This window comes from Akebia trifoliata, chromosome 3 (assembly GCF_017979445.1).
Source record: "Akebia trifoliata isolate Shusen 1 chromosome 3, ASM1797944v1, whole genome shotgun sequence".
In the NCBI taxonomy this organism is placed as follows: Eukaryota; Viridiplantae; Streptophyta; class Magnoliopsida; order Ranunculales; family Lardizabalaceae; genus Akebia; species Akebia trifoliata.
This window is the reverse complement of record NC_141377.1, coordinates 36034109-36051050: the sequence shown is the minus strand read 5'-3', so window position 1 is coordinate 36051050 and position 16942 is coordinate 36034109. Positions and strand designations below refer to the sequence as shown.

The 16942-nt window shown below is 34.4% G+C and overlaps 1 long non-coding RNA gene across 1 annotated transcript; it reads left to right on the top strand.

Moving 5' to 3' along the window:
* The first annotated feature begins 10993 nt into the window (after positions 1-10993).
* LOC147406644 (uncharacterized) lies at positions 10994-16942 on the top strand. Its single transcript, XR_015176531.1, has 6 exons — positions 10994-11128; positions 11225-11319; positions 12337-12486; positions 13238-13518; positions 16632-16702; positions 16806-16942. It is a non-coding gene; the product is annotated as an uncharacterized LOC147406644 (long non-coding RNA).

Below are 16942 nucleotides of genomic sequence, written 5' to 3'. Positions count from 1 at the left end.
TACGTTGGGCCAGGCCCAACAATTTTTTATGTCAAATTTTGAGGTTTTTACGTAGTGAGCCCCAGCAAGAAAGCTATGCTGTCGAGGGAGTGTTCGTTCAAGAACTTGGATCTAGGAAACGTTAAGCCAATCCATTGGATACTTTCCTCTGGGGGTAGTGCTACTAATATTTTCCTCTTTTTGGATACATTTCTTTTCCTAAACTTGCTTCATTTATACGTACAGAAGCACGACATGTCGAATCCTTTCTTCATCTTAGAAGCCGTGGTTTCCTATAGGGGCTCTTTTGAAGTCAAATTGAGATACATGAATATCTTTCTCAAAAGTATAAGTTGGCAAGAAATACTAGTACTACCAACATGACAAAAAGAGAGGGACTTGATAATGATGTGAAGGAGATGTGCAAGACTCCCAATTGATGTAAAAATAGTGTTGATGATGATTCCAATAATGATAATGGCGAAGGCTTCAAATTAATTCCACTATTTTATTTTTATTTCTAGAGCAACTTCAACACAAATAGTCATATTAGCTAGGCATTTTATTATGGAGAGGCCTTTTGCCTATTTAAGGGGTTTGCATTAAATCTCACTGGCAAAAATGGTTCTCCACAAATTCATCTCCACTAAAATGACTCTCAACTGTTATCATTTTTTACCACCAACAAATAGAAAGAGAGACTCTCTTTCTCTTCTTTTGTCTCTTCCACTTTCTCTCTTTAGAGAAATTTCAAAATGCCTATTCACATACGTAGTGGACGTTTTTAATTTGACCGTATGAGGAATGGGTAATGATCCCATGCAACCCACCCACTTGTAAAAAAAAAAAAACTCTCCATTAAATTAATTAGTTAAAAATTAATTTCTCAATGGTTTTAAGTTGATCAAGCGATTTTAAGGGTTATCGATTGGTTGGTGTTTAAATTAATCAAAAGGTGGATTTGTTGATTGGATTAACTTGATTGGTCATTAGTCAGATTCATAAATCAATTGATGATTTGATTGGTTGATTAAGTTTTGATCGATCATTGATTGGAATTTATTACCCAGTCTTCTAGAGACCGATAGTTTAAGAGACATACAAAACAACATTTCGTGAAAAGAAGAAAACATAACCTAACGCATGCTACCTAACATTGTCATGCATAAACAAATCTACCGAGAACCCCTGGACTCGATGCTGCTGGAAGTGCGAGCAATGTCATCACCTCGATAGCTCGCAGTATGAACTAAATTGCCAAGATAGCATTGTATCTTCTACAATTTCTACTCAAAGCTAGCTGCATGGATTTGAAAGTCTTGGTGAAGTTGCTTCTACTGCTGCTCTAATGCAGTGAGTCTCAACTCCAAATCAAATCCCGGAGCTGGAGTGACGTCTTGTGGTGCCAGTTCTAGAGCAAAAGGAGCCATAGGTGGATCATGGACTAGCAGAACTGCAGGAACACCAGGAACTACTAAACCCATCTTCTTGAAATTATTAGAACCCCAGGTCTCCCCCATCACAGTAGGTCTGGTACCTGTTGGAATCCCGAAGCGTATAGCCAATCTACTCCCGATATAACCAAAGCCAAGTCCCCATTTCTTTGCGCCTCCAATCACAATTGAGATGATATGTTCCATAGCAAGTGTAGGAAGATAGAGATCATCACCTTGTGAGATCCGATACACAATGTCCATCATCTGGGGTGTGAGTTGGGTAGTGTTACCCTGTCTTGGGTAAACATTATTCATAAGAACACGGTGCAATACTCGGAAGTGCAGGAGAATCCTGGTGGCAGGCAAAGCATTGCCAAGATACCAGACTACTCTACGATCTCCACAAAGAAATTCATTCCATACAGTCAACAAGTACATATGCAGTGACATGATTGTGAAAACCAAAGAGAAGCTAGGGTTTCTTATTCTAATAATCACTTAATTGTTATGTTACATAAAAACTGAACTATATATAAGAAACATAGAAAATAGGAAACCTACCACAATAAGATATCTACTAATAATACGAAATAAGAAAAATAGATAAAAATAATATAATCTAACATAATCTAACATCCCCCCTCAAACTCACAACGCTACTACTAGAAGCATGGAGAGTTTGTTAAACAAGAAACGAAAATGCGAAGTGGAGTGCGCGTTGGTAAATATGTTGGCAATTTGCACGGAAGAAGGAACGAAAGGCAATGTGATGGTGCCAAGTTGAAAATGATGTCGAGCGACATGACAATCAATCTTAATATGTTTGGTCCGCTCATGAAATACCGAATTACGAGCAATCTGAATAGCACTCTTATTATCGCAATATAAGGGAGTAGGGTGATAAAGAAAAATACCCATATCTGCAAGCAACCAACGTAGCCAAACTATCTCACAAGTAGTAGAAGCCATGGCACGATATTCTACTTCTGTGGAAGATCTAGAAACAACATCTTGCTTCTTACTCTTCCAAGAAATAAGAGAATCACCAAGAAAAATACAAAAACCAGTGGTAGACTTGCGATCCGTAAGATCACCAGCCCAATCAGCATCAGAGTACAGACGCAGCTCTAAAGATGAAGTAGATGGAAGTAAAAAACTTTGAAATTGAGTGCCCCGAAGATACCTTAGAATACGAAGAACAACAGGCTAATGAACTGTAGTAGGCGCAGTAACAAACTGACTAACTACATGAACAACATGTGCAATATCTGGACGAGTGATGGTGAAATAAAGAAACAAATGGTGATAGATTAGGTGACATATGATGAGAGGCACCAGAGTCTAAGATCCACAAAGAGGAAGATATACCTGAAGTACTCGAAGACGACAAACCTAAATGAGAAGAAGCAGACATGATATGTGATTGTGAGGCAAGAAATTGTTGAAACTGCTCAAGCATATACGGATCTAATGATGGTGCAGCCATTGCATTATTACGCTGGGGTGATTGATTACAAAATTGCCATGGAGGAATCTGAGATGGTAGTGGTAGCTGTTGAAGTCGTCGTTGTTGTTGTTGTTGTTGTTGGGGTTGCGATGATTTGACTTTATTCAATAGTAATGGGCACTGAGCCTTCCAGTGGCTTTTTTTTTCTTACAGAAAGCACATTCATAATGAGAAACCTTCGAATTCGACCTATTTTGATTCGGGGGTCTTTGAGGCACTGCAAAAGTAGATGGAGTAGACATTGGGACAGTCCCTTTGTTTGCTTGAGACTTAAGACGTATCTCCTCAGCTAAAAGTTCATTGACCATCGAATCAACAGAAGGGAGTGGGTTACGATGCAAAATTGTCCCACGTAATCCCTCAAAATCATCACGGAGGGCCATTAGAAATTAGTCAGTCGTTGCTCGTCTCTACGAGCTATGTAAGGTGAGAATGCTCGCAATTCAACAGATTCTGTAAGTGCTAACTGGTTCCATAATTCTGACATGACAGAATAAAAATCCTGAATACTCATATCCTTCTGTTGAAGAACACGAATATTTGTCTCCAACTGATACTGTCTTGCAAAGTTAGACTGCGTGTATAATCTTGCCAGATGATCTCAAACCTCTTTGGCAGTCTCATACTTTGCCAACTGAGCACCTATAGAGTGTGTAACAGAATTATTGATCCAAGTGATGATCTTCGAATTATCAGCCTCCCAAACATCCAACGATTCTATATAATCAGTAACCTTTTCTGTAGGTTGAATTCTTGTACCCGTAACATAACCCCACATAGATTTGCCCCGTAAAAAATTCTTCATAACATAACTCCAATACAAATAATTTTTCCCATCTAATTGCACTCTAATCGACTGGAGAGAATCATCTTTACGATCAGCCATAATGAGAAAAAAAAATAAAGAAAACTAACAAATAATTTCCAAACAATAACGAAATCAAACTGAGATGCGAAATCAAACCAGAATCCAATCAAGACGTGCGGAAACGAGTGAACGGTAGCGAAAACGATTGTACGAACGCACAAAAAAAAAAATTCTTCAACAAAAAATTTCTTTAGAAAAATTTAGGGTTTCTTCAACACAGTTCGATCTGCGAAAGCTGTGGCTAAGAATAATCGTTTTTCAACAATATGAAAAAAAGCCATAAGGTGGTGGCTTTGATACCATGTGAAAATCAAAGAGAAGCTAGGGTTTCTTATTCCAATAATCACTTAATTGTTATGTTACATAAAAACTGAACTATATATAAGAAACATAGAAAATAGGAAACCTACCAACAATAGGATATCTACTAATAATAGGAAATAAGCAAAATAAATAAAAATAATATAATCTAACATAATCTAACAATGATGAATAGGACAATCTTGAGTGTTGTAGTTGGTAACATCAAAGGATGGTCGAACCAAACTAATGTTAGAAATCGAAACATAAATCGATTGCACTTGATTTTCACGACTTCACCAGCACTCTAGAGAATGGAACCCCATCCGACATGGTGTATAATAGCGTCTTCTTCAAAAGTATGAATAATAGAAGGTTGGTAGTTACGGTCCAATACCACCTCATACTTAGCAAGGACACGCATTCGATTGACATAAGCTTTTAGGGCTTGAGCCGATGTTTGACCTTGATCGTTGAAACCCACATCTTCTCTTTGATTTTCCTCATCTTTTTCTGAAGAGGAAGGGACTGGAAGGGGAGCTCGTGACGAAGAAGCACACGTAGGTTGACAAGATCGAGTCACCTTACTCAAATTCTTGTGCTTAGCCAGGAAGATTAAGGGAAAGAATGAAGAGAGTAAAAAGAGAATACACCATAAAAACATCATGGAGGGAAGTAAAAAGTGTTTGAATGAGAGAGTGGTCCACAAAGACAAGGAAAGGAGGAAAGAAAGAGAAAAAGTGAGAAAAGAATTTGATTTAGTACCCTAAACACCATCAGTTCGGTGACACCACACAACACTTATGGTGGCTCTGAAGTTGTGGAGTTTCTGGTGAATTGGGGCGGTGGCAAAATGGCACCGAAGGGTCTTACCGTGGATAAAAGAAGTATATAGATGATAATAATAACAATAATAAATTAAAAACATAAAGAAAATAGAAATAGAAATTTCGAGGATGAAATTTTCTTTTAAGAGGGGAAAATGTGATAACTCGTTTGAAACACTACATATCTCGAGAAAATTTTCTAACAAGACATGTGAGGTTAAAGAATATGTAAATATGTAGGTAAACAATTTAGGGTAAAGATTTGAGTATTGGAAGATTTGACAAAGAAAATGCACTCAAAATAATTAACTAAAAAACTGATACTAGTGGAATTGTGACATAAGGACATGCAACATAAGAAATGAGAAGCTCGAAGAAATAATGACACCATTCGATACATATGAGAAAGTTATCTGGAGGAGTGTATTTGCATGTCAAAGTCCGAGGAGAATCGAACCTAGTGAAAGGACCTGAACTTAGATTTTTCAAAAAAAGGCATGTGGGTCAATCTAGCTTGACAAAGTCAAGATTTAAGCTTTGAGCTGAGTTTTACTTGTGGTGGCCCTACACCCTACAACCCACTTAATTAGTAAATAAACTAAACACGTTTTCCACAAAAATTAAAAGTAATAAGAATTTATTTTTTTCAATACACTTATGATTAATTTCTATGGCCTTATGATTGTTTGTGATTTAGTTCATAAATGTTGTTTAGTGTGGGATTTGATGATAATATCTTTGAGGTTATAATTTTTCTTTTTAATTTTATCAATAATGTGTTATTTTGATCAAAAGATACATAGCTAGTTAAACTTATTATCATGAATAGATATTGAGTACTGATTTTTTTCTCTTAAAAATATATTAAAAGATTAGATTAAGTGTCTTATGTTTTTTTTTTTTTTTTTTTTTCTCTTAAAAATCGTTTCTTTACCATTTTATTCTCGTTGCCTTCTGATTTTTTTTTTTTCCGTTTTTCTTTTCGATTTTAAACCTGTATTCCGATTTGGTAACTAATTACACCAATAAAGAATGTTAAACATTTTCCTTACTTAGTTTACCGAAAGTCCTTAGTAATATTTGAAATCCAACAAATGTACTCACTAGTCTTATAAAGAATTAAAATCACATTTTGAGCATTTAAAAATCTAGAGATCTAATAAAATGACGTGATAAAACGTACGTGGTCTGTACATGGTGGATGTGGCATGTCCACAAAATCATAGATCTTTTTTCTCTAGGATACACAAGGAAAGAGATCTACGATTCTATGCAGTTGTCATGTTAACCGCGTCATCACCGCATATATTTAAATGCGTCAGTTTATCATTAATTTAGAATCAATATTACTTTAAGACTAATGATAGAATGACATGCTAAAATTGACAGTCTTTACGTTGTCGACGTGGCAAATACTTAGAATCTTAAATCTTTTTCCTTGTGCATCCCGAAGAAAAAGGCTTATAGTCCTATGCACTTGCCTTGTCAATCACGTACAGATCGTGTTAGTTTTAACTCGTCATTTTATCATGACACTTAAAGTAATATCGATTTCAAATTAATGATAAATTGACATGCTAAAACGTACGCAATGATGATGCGGTTGATGCGGCAAGATCTATGGTTCTATGGACTACCACGTTAAAGAGCGTACGAGTGTCCGTTTATCATGTCTACACAACCAAAAAAAAATTCTTTTTACCGTAATAAAGAAAACTACTATTGGCAACCCATCTTTTACTTATTCTGTCCCAACTAAAAAAAAAAAGTGAATCTCCATTTTCGGTACACTATTCATTAATTTTAGTTCTCAAAGCGTGTTTTTCCCGGTGAATTTGTCACTTTAATAATTAATGAATTCGTTGATAAAATAACTAACGATTTTGCCATGTCAACAATCTCAAAAATTAATATTTTTTGGGAAGGTAAAATTAATATGTCCTGTTAACAGTAAAAAAGCTGAGTCCACATTTCTATATATTTTTACAAATTTATTTTCAAAGTAAAATTAATTTAAAAAATATTTTTTTATTAACATAAATATGTTAGTCCAAATTTCTTTCTTTTATATCTATAAATACATTTTCAAAATTGTTTACAATTGTAAAAAATAAAGTGTAAAATATCTTACATCTTAAGCTACTTATTTATTTGTTCTTTTGGATTTAAATATCATTTGGTAAAATTAGTGTCCAACTAATCTCTTAAATCTTCTTTAATTTCTTATATTTTATTTATATATTTAAATTTAAAATGTTAGGCTTTTTTTATTTCTTTAATTTCTAAAATTAGTGTCCATTTTTTTTTCCGGTTTGGGATCCGTTAACTTATGAAAAATACTCGTGGAAAAAACACATGATCCCAACAATGTAAACGTAAAATACAACGGTTGGGATTTATCATTGAAATAAACATTGTCAAGATTTTTGTTATCTGGATGCATTTAAATCTTGACGGTTGAATTTTATCTTTACAATGTTGATAACATGTGTTTTCTCATGAGTCATCAGAACATTTTTTTTATTTTTATTTGTTTAACACACACATCTCAATATATTATATTAGTCCAAATTATGTTAAGTAACAAATTAACGACATAAATTTGAATTTTATGACTTTGATTCCCACTCGAGGGTTTGCTTGGTAATAAATTTGATAAAGTGGGGAAAGCAAGTGAAGCTCGTGCTGATTATAATAACTGTATAACCTTTAATATCACTAACATGCATTTCACGTGAATATAAAAAATTCGAAAAATAAATAAAGAGTTTACATTTATATTTTCATTTTGCATTGGGTTCGGATCGGCTCGCGTGCACTCCTCCCATACCTCGTGAGATTAGATTTAAAAAAAAAAAACTTACGTGGAATCTATTTAGGTATGGGAAGAGAGTTTCATTCCTCCTCTAGCATCTGCTGCTGCTTCTTCCTCTCTGTACATAAATTGAGACGTCTTATAACCCAAAACGAATCACAAAACATCACTCTACTAGTTCTCCCTCTCTGTCAATGGGTACCCATTGACACCCCTACACCAAATGGACATAGAGATACTTTTTTAAAAGTTTGCAATAATTGCAATTAAATTCATGAATTTATAATTATTTTTGACCAAAAAAAATTCTTATCTTAGGCAGTAGTGAGATCGCTTATGAACACTTATTGTTCTTTCAACCATAATAATGGCATCCTCTGTTTCTATAAGTGGGCTTTTTCAGCCTAGCTAATGTAATCACATTTAACATGGATAATCACATTTAACATCCAAAAGTTGGGATTTTATAAACTGATTCCTTCCATTCCCATGATAAGACAGAGTCGTGCTGGAGTGACATTGAAATTGACATTGTTTCACACATTGCATGGGTGTCCACAGAACCATAGATCCTTCTCACTTTTATCTCATGGAAAGCATGTATGATTCTAGATGTCAGCAATGTGTGAAACGATGTCAATTTCAATGTCACTCCAGCATTTTCCGAAGACATATCATCTTTATCCCTAATCTTTCTACTGGTTTTACTAGGATGGCATCCTCTCCCTTGATTTCTGGCACTAATTATGGAACAATCACAAATCCTTATTGTGAACCTCTCCTAATATCATGCACATTGAGCATGTCCTTCCGCATTCCTTTGTGAGCAGGCTCACCCTTTATCGGAATTAATCGTAATGGACTCAAAGCTCTATGAACTAAATGAAATGGGCCTCTACCTGACTTTCCAAATTATTTTCATATACAACTAGTTTTGGCATGTGCAATTCTCTCTTTTGAAAGTTTTGATTTGATGTAGACTAGAAAGGTAGGGAAATGACGTCTACCAAGCAACAATGGCACTAGATGTTCGCCATTATTCAATTATCTCATTTTATGTAATATGTCATATAAAGACTGAAAATTGTTATTGTAAAAAGATTGGAGTTTAGTTCTTTTGAAGAGAGAGAGAGAGAGAAAGATGTTTCTTATAATTTTACTTAGAGTCGTGCTGGAGAAACATTAAAATGGACATTGATTCTCACATTGCTGATGTAGAGGTACACGCATAGCCATAAATGCTTTTCACTCGTATCTTGATGAAAAGCATCTATGGCTCCGTACATACATCCACGTCAGCAATGTGAGAATTGATGTTAATTTAAATGTTACTTTAACATTTTTTGCTTTTAGTGATTGTATACATATTTCTATGATTAGACTTATAGTCATTGTACATATGTGTATATGTATCTCTAATGGAAAGGAAATATATATGTATATATTACAATAAAGTAAAACAAGAGACTTCCTTTATCCACTTATGAAGAGGGGTTGAGAGTTAATCTTGATAAGAATAAGAAGAATAATATTTAACTTTAGTGTCATTTCTTCTCTCTTTCTTTCAAAGAATATCCTTCCAACTTTATTGTCTTTTCTTTTTCATCATTTTTTCAAGAATAATTTTCTAATTTTATTGTTTTTTCACTTACACCCTTTTCCAGTAATATCCCTCAAACTTTTTCTTGTCTTTCCTTTTCTACTCCCTTAACTTCAAAGAGGATGCACGTGTAATAATGTCAAGATGTGATCCATTAAGAAAGCAAAAATAGTGTTCAAAGTCAATAATTATTCGTTAGTGTTTCAAATCGTTTAATTTGGATAAAGTCAGGAAAATTTTGTACAAAATCAGAAATTTTTTGTGGTATGCAAAATGATGGTTATGAATTTCTTATCAAAATCCATCTTCACCTTCCCTAAAAACCTTTATCTTGTTCTTGGGATTTGAATGTTGAAGAAAATAAAGTTTCGAGGATGAACGACAAAATTGTTATTATATTTTGTGATTAATCAAACCGATAATTGAACTAACATGTTCTTTTAAAATAAAATTAAGATTTTTTTAAAACCCTAACAGGGCATCTCTCTTCTTTCCCTCCTCTACTTTCTCTCTCTCACGTCTCTTGCTATGACTGCCAGTTGTGGGCTGCGGGCGGATCATCCTCTCCCCTTCTCTCTCTCTCTCTCTTTCTCTCGCATCTCTTACAAGCAGAGGTGCGATTGTAGGCTACAGGTTGCCTTTCAACTCCGGCAGTTGGCGGATCTCTCTTTCTCTCTTCTCTTGCAAGCAAAGGTGTGGCTGCGTTCCACCACACCTTAACAAACGTTTTTTGTCCTACATGGGTTAGAAGTTTTGGAATGAGCTGATTTTTTGTGAGGATGATCTCTATGATTAGAAGATCATCCTCCCCAAAAATCAGCCCATTCCGAAATGTTTAGCCCCATGTTTACACGTTGAAAAATCGTGGACCGTCCATTTTTTGTAAATCAATTTTGATGGGGTTAGAAGTTTTGGAATGAGCTGATTTTTGGTGAGGATGATCTCCTCACTATAGAGATCATCTTCACCAAAAATCAGCTCATTCCGAAACTTCTAACCCATGTAAGACAAAACGCGTTTGTTAAAGTGTGTGGTAAAACTAAGGGTGGCGAACAGGACCCTAAATATATATATATATATATGGGAAATGTTCAGCACCCTAAGCTTTACCTTACATTTTAACAAACATTTTTTGGCCTACATGGGTTAGAAGTTTTGGAATGAGCTGATTTTTGGTGAGGATGATCTCTATGATTAGAAGATCATCATCCCCAAAAATCAGCCCATTCCAAAATGTTTAGCCCCATATTTACAAGTTGAAAAATTGTAGAACGTCCATTTTTTGTAAACCATTTTTGATGGGGTTAGAAGTTTTGGAATGAGCTGATTTTTGGTGAGAATGATCTCCTCACCATAGAGATCATCATCACCAAAAATCAGCCTATTCCCAAACTTTTAACCCATGTAGGACAAAACACGTTTGTTAAAGTGTAGGGTAAAACTTAGGGTGGGGAACGGGACCCTATATATATAAAACAAGTTCATCACAGCTTCTCTACATCTAGGGTTTCGATTTCCATTCTAATAGGTCTCTCTCTCTCTCTTTATCAAGTTCTTCTTCACAATTTCTGTAGTTTTGAGAATCGAAATCATAGATTTCGTAGTTCTTTAAGGTTTTGGGAATCCAAATCACTGTCTCTCTTTCTCTATATCAAGTTTCTCTTCACATTTTTTGGAGTTTTGAAAATCGAAATCTGCTCTTCGCATCTCCTTTTCACATTTTCAGAAGTTTTGAGAATCGAAATCGTAGATTTCATAGCTCTTTGAGGTTTAGAGAATCCAAATGGCAGAATGAGGTATGATTCTTATAATAAGATGTCTTTTATTTCTTTCTCCCGTCGAATTCGATAGATTTATGATCCAAATCGCAGAATGAGCTATGTTTGCTGTAGGACATTTGGGGGAGATTTTCAATAGAGGTTGCTTGAATTTGAGCTAAGTTCCCTAGTTTTAGAGATCGAGATAAACAATATTACTCAATTAGTAGGTACAATCTTGAAACTTCAGATTCTATGTAATTGATTTGAGATGTGGTAGATTTGAGAGTTTTTTGTTTGTTTGATTAGTAGTTACTATGTCTTTGTTGTTGGCATCAATGCAATCATTTCGCATCAGTGCAGCTATTTAAAATCATGTTGCACATATTATAGTTCCTTTTCTTATTCTTTATAGATTGTTCTAGTTTTTACCTCACCAAAATTGTGAGAAGTCTCTGTAGGATTAAGTTTTAGTTTATAATTAATCAAAATATGATGAATTCTTAATCCATTCATATTTCATTTTTGATGAAACATTTGAATGGCTGAAGCCAAGGATATGGTGAAGAACTTCACAAAATATAGATCTCTGCACCAATTGTGATTAATAGTACCATTTATGTATCCTCTTTTATGCTGCCATCCTTTTTCCATCTAATATCACGGCTTTCTTGAATGATGATTTACAAGAAACTTGGATTTTTTCACTTGAGGAGATGTTGGCATGCATGAATTCTGTCTTAAAAGTGTTAATTACTAGATGAAATAGGACACATAATGGACCAAGCATGTACAGTTAAAATAGTGTGGTGTTTGACATGAGTTTGGCATCCCTTTTGAAGTTCTTTTTTCTTTTTCTTTTTTGATAGATATAAAATCTGTTAATCCGATTAAAGGAAATAAAGGAGGTTGTATGGATATGCCTCAAGAAAAGCAAAAGCACAGAACAATACAAAAGTGTTGAAAGAAGAGTTGCTTTATTAAGTGACTTGATCTTGGACTTCATTTATTTGGGATGTGTGAAGCTCTTCAAGTACCCATTCATAACCAGAACTGTGGTTATTGGGTTATTCTCTCTAAAAGAAATTATGTTGTATATATGTTTGCATTCTTAAAAGTTTTTTTAAATGGGATTGCAATTAATCTTCATTGCTACTTGCCTTGTCTTGCTTTATGGAATTTTGTAGACCCCATCTGTTCTAAGATGGGGAAAAACAAAAGAATCTGATTCAAATCTTCCCATATAGCGTGTTAGACTAGTAAGGCTTCATATGCGGAGAATCGGGGCTTGAGAATCGTGGTATGATTGATCTAATGTAAGCATTGCTCCAAATAGTGTAAGAGAATCCTGCAAATCATCCTGCACAACTTAGTTCACTTACAGATTTGCAGTACTTGTAAGTATTGCTATATCCTACAAATGTTTGTGTGTTTTTACCTTCATTTTTAGAATTCATTGCATTTTTGTAGTAATTATTTGGACTCTATGTTTATGTTGATCTTTAAAAGTTCATATCCATTCCTTGTGCTGAAAGATATGGGAATCCGCCAAATTTAGGGTGAATAAATGTCGTATAAAAGTTCCTTTTACAAGATAGTTCTTCAATTATTTCAAAGGTGGGATGATAAATAATATGGGAATTTGCGGGTAAGTGTATTTACTTATCTCTGCTTGCTTTTCCATGTTAATACATGCTTTTCCACAAGTACCGACTCCCCACTAAATTTTTGAAAGATTTGCACACTTAAGTTTGTATTGATTACTTCTTAGATGAAGTGCTCCTTGTCAACAAAATTGACTTAATTTCTTTTTTCTTTTCTATGGCTTTTGATGGGATTGAGCTAATAGCTTAATGGGGGACTGTTCATGGTGTCATAATAACTTGCATGTTATTTGGGTAATCAGAGACATGGTCAAGGTGTCATCAAAATGGTATTTACAGATAAAACTGTAAAACAGATCCTTTAGAAAGGTCTGACCAAAATCATTCCAATTGTATAGCTTGTAAAAAGGCATAAGAGTAAAACTCTTTCACTGTTAGTGCTGTTGTAATTTAAAATTATTTCAGTGGAAAATGGTTTTATTATTACAATATAAGTTGTCCCTTTATTACTTTTTATTAATTAGAAACAACTTTTGTTCTCCAGGTGCGTGAAAAAATTATCAATCTCCAGTTTGGTGTGGAAACAACAGAAACACATGATGTTATGCCAACGCTGATCATCTTCAGTCTGGAGAAGCATAACAAAACATAGAAAGCAACAGTTCATCAGCAACCTCTATCCCTCCCAAAACAACAATCCATTAAATTTCCATCGGTATCACTCAAGAATCAGGACTGCTACCGAAATCTCGTACATTTGTGAGCAACATAATTTTAGGGTACAAGTCATACCGAAAAACTAGATAATATCGAGTTTGAAATAAGGTGATCAACCATATAATTTTCATGCTTACCAATTTAAAAAACCAATTTATATTAGTTTAATATTCTGTTATGAAGTATTATACCTATAATTGGTTTAACATTTTGTTAAACATGAACCTATCAAATATGTATTCTTTTAAACATGAGGGGCTACCACTTTCATTTTTTTTTAGAAAAAAGAATTTCTCTTGTATGGGCTTGTAGAAAACATTATTGATTGAATTGATTTTGTTTTTTAGAATTGGTTATATGCCAAAAGCAATTGTAATAGAAGCATTTTTTGAAGAATGTTTACCAACCAATCAAATTTAAGGGAAAGAAGGGAAAGGTACCAAAGGTTCATGTATGTATGAGGCCAAAATTATTGGTCCCATTGTGTTGATGCTATTGCGTGTGTGTCATGTGTGAGTGTATGTTGTGTATGGTATGGGGCAGACTAAGACAATAAGACTTTTCCTTGTCAATTGTAAAACTTCTGTTTTTTTTTAAATAAATAAATAATCCCAAAGCACTGAAACAGAGATATAAGAAACTTAAGGAATCTAAAGAGGTGGTGTCGAAGATCCTAGATCGCATTGCTGCCAATAGTGATTGTGCCTTTTAGTGTTTTTGGTTTTTTCTTTTGTATGATTGTTCTGTTTTGTGTGTTATGATTTTTCTTTTTATGTTTTTAATTGCTCTTAATACTCTATAGAGCCCTTCCTATTACTAGTAGTATATAACTATAAATGGTTGTGAGTGTTTTTTAATTAATCTCTTTAAACTATAGGACTTGTTAATTTGTTTTCTTTCTTTATTATGATGTGTGCCAATACAGAGTTCAAGGGATGACCCATCTATCTTACTGATTAGATGTAGGCCCATGCTCATGTCATCTTCATGTTCATTTTCTTTGTACACCCAACACCATCACATGTACCAATTTTTTGTTGTTATAAGGTAAGCTATCTGTTATGAAGCTCTAATGTTTATTTGCATCTTAACTATTTCTTTATTTTTACATTTTAATTCTCTTGTTTGCTTAGCAAAAATACTAGCAAACATTTTTTTTCCTGAAGATCCTTTTGTAGTGAATGACATTTTCTTGACAATCATAAACATTCTTATTTAGAAGAAAATTTTAAAAAGGAATATAGCAGTCCATTATTATTTCAAAAGATAGACAACAAATCAAAAGGAATTACATAATCATACAAATAGACCACAAACAAAGAAAAACTATCCAATCAAACTCACATAGATAAATTTAACTAAACTGAAAATCAAAACCAAAGAAACCAGATAACATAGGTAAAAGGCCTTCCAATATGGACTACTGGCATCATCAATGTATTCTAACCATATATAACTTGAACATTTTATGGGCTAGTGGTTGAAGGGGGAGGGGAGAGGAAAGGGATTGAAGGAATTGTGGTTGGGATGGTTGGAATTGTGGGGAATGTCGTTGGTATGGTGGGCAAAGGATTTGCGGGCAGTGGAGGCAATGTGACCTTTGGAATTGTGGGCATTGTAGGCAATGTAGGGAGTGGAGGTAATGCAGAGTTAGACAAAGAAGGCAAGGTTAGTTCACCATCCCAACAATGACAAGGTTGGTGAATTAGTCTTCATGTGCAGTTGGTGCTAGCAAGAAAGGTCTTAAAAGTTATGGGGTTTAGTTAGTTCACCATCCCAACAATATTCTTTCCCTAAATCGTCAAATAGTTGTATTTAGGTAACAAGTTGAGTAGCGTAAGTGGGTGAGCCGTATCTAAACACTAAGTTAGATAAGCTATTTTACCAAGCTATTCTGTCCCTAAATCGTCAAATAGTTGTATTTAGGTAACTAGTTGGATTGATTAAAATCCCATAAATATCTCCCAAACCCTTTTTTTATATATAGATACAATCTCAATCTATAGAATTATTTTGTGGTAGTTGAGTCTCTCTCTCTCTTCTCTTGTGTCAAGTGTCCAATAGAGACTCCTTTATGACTGCATTTATGGTGGATTCTTATGAAAGCTCTTACTTTCTAATCGCCAACTGGTATGTAGTTTGTTCTGATATCTGCTACAATGAAAAAAATGTTAGCTAATTATTGTTAGGCTCAGCATCATACTTGAAGCCTTATTTCAAAATTTTGGGTTGGCTGCAGAAATCTTTATACCCCATTTAATTATATCCAAAGCCAAATCTTCCATCAATTTTAGTGTGTTCTATCTGCTCTCACTACCATAAACCCATGTTCTCTCTCTCTCTCTCTCTCTCTATCTCTATCTCTCTCCCTTTTAGAATTTTCTATTTTTTTCCCTTTCACCAATTAGGATTATGCCTACATATTCCAAATGCGTTAATTTTCAATTTCGCAATTCCTAGGTTCCCCCCCCCCCCCCCCCACTTCTATATCTTGGTATCTTCATTTTTTGCTGTGCCAGTTATTGTTGTCTTCTGCAAATTGCTAAATCTAATGTTGGGTTAATAGTATTAGATTTAGAGCAATTTGTTTGGGTGAATTTAGGTGACAATGGAGACGATTCAATATCCCCACTAATAAGATATTTGATGTTCATTTTGTTATCAAATGTGGCTGAGGTGGACGCTTCTCCTGCGTCTAGTTTCAAGCACAACCTTCCTTCCATGTAATTTACTTGGAAGAACTTAGGTGCCACAACATCAGTTGTTTGGGGACTCATGGGCACAATTGCCAGAGATCAGTATCTGTCACTGATTTGCTCTACCTAAGACTAAGAGCTCAAAAGCCTACTACATCTGAATGTTTTAAACTGTCTGAACCATTGAATTCTTTGGGAGAAGAAAAACAATAGATTGCGTTGGTGTTCATTCAATAGCCCAAATCACTTAATAATGTGCAAGTTTTGAATTAAAATGCAGTTTCCATTAGTCCCACTGAAGGGAAATTTTTTGATATTAAGCATATGGGATTATTCCAATGTTAAATGGATACCAATGGACTAATATAATAAGCAAACCCGCAACAGTCGGATCTGTCTTGTTGGCTTGCTTGTGCTGTGTGTGGATAGTTGATACAACTTTTGTCTATCTTTCCAATTGCAATTTCCAATATTTCTTATCTGAAATACTAACGATTGGCAACTTTGATCTAAATCTTCTTTTAGAGCAACAACAGATTGTGAGAGATGCTGAGGTGGAGAGACTCAAGGAATTGATCATTACTCTAATGAGAAAGGTAAATTCTCACCGATAATAGAATATGTTGTGTTTTAAAATATTTTATTAATAAATATTTATTTATTGATATGACTAATTTGATTAATGTATATGAATTGTAGGTTGATGAGCAGCACAATCAACCCGACAATGATCAGTGTCCACAACAACAACCATGATAGATAGTTTTTATTTTTTGAGTGATAAACATGGATTTATAAGCATTGACTCTTAATTCAATCGACTTATTATTTTGTTA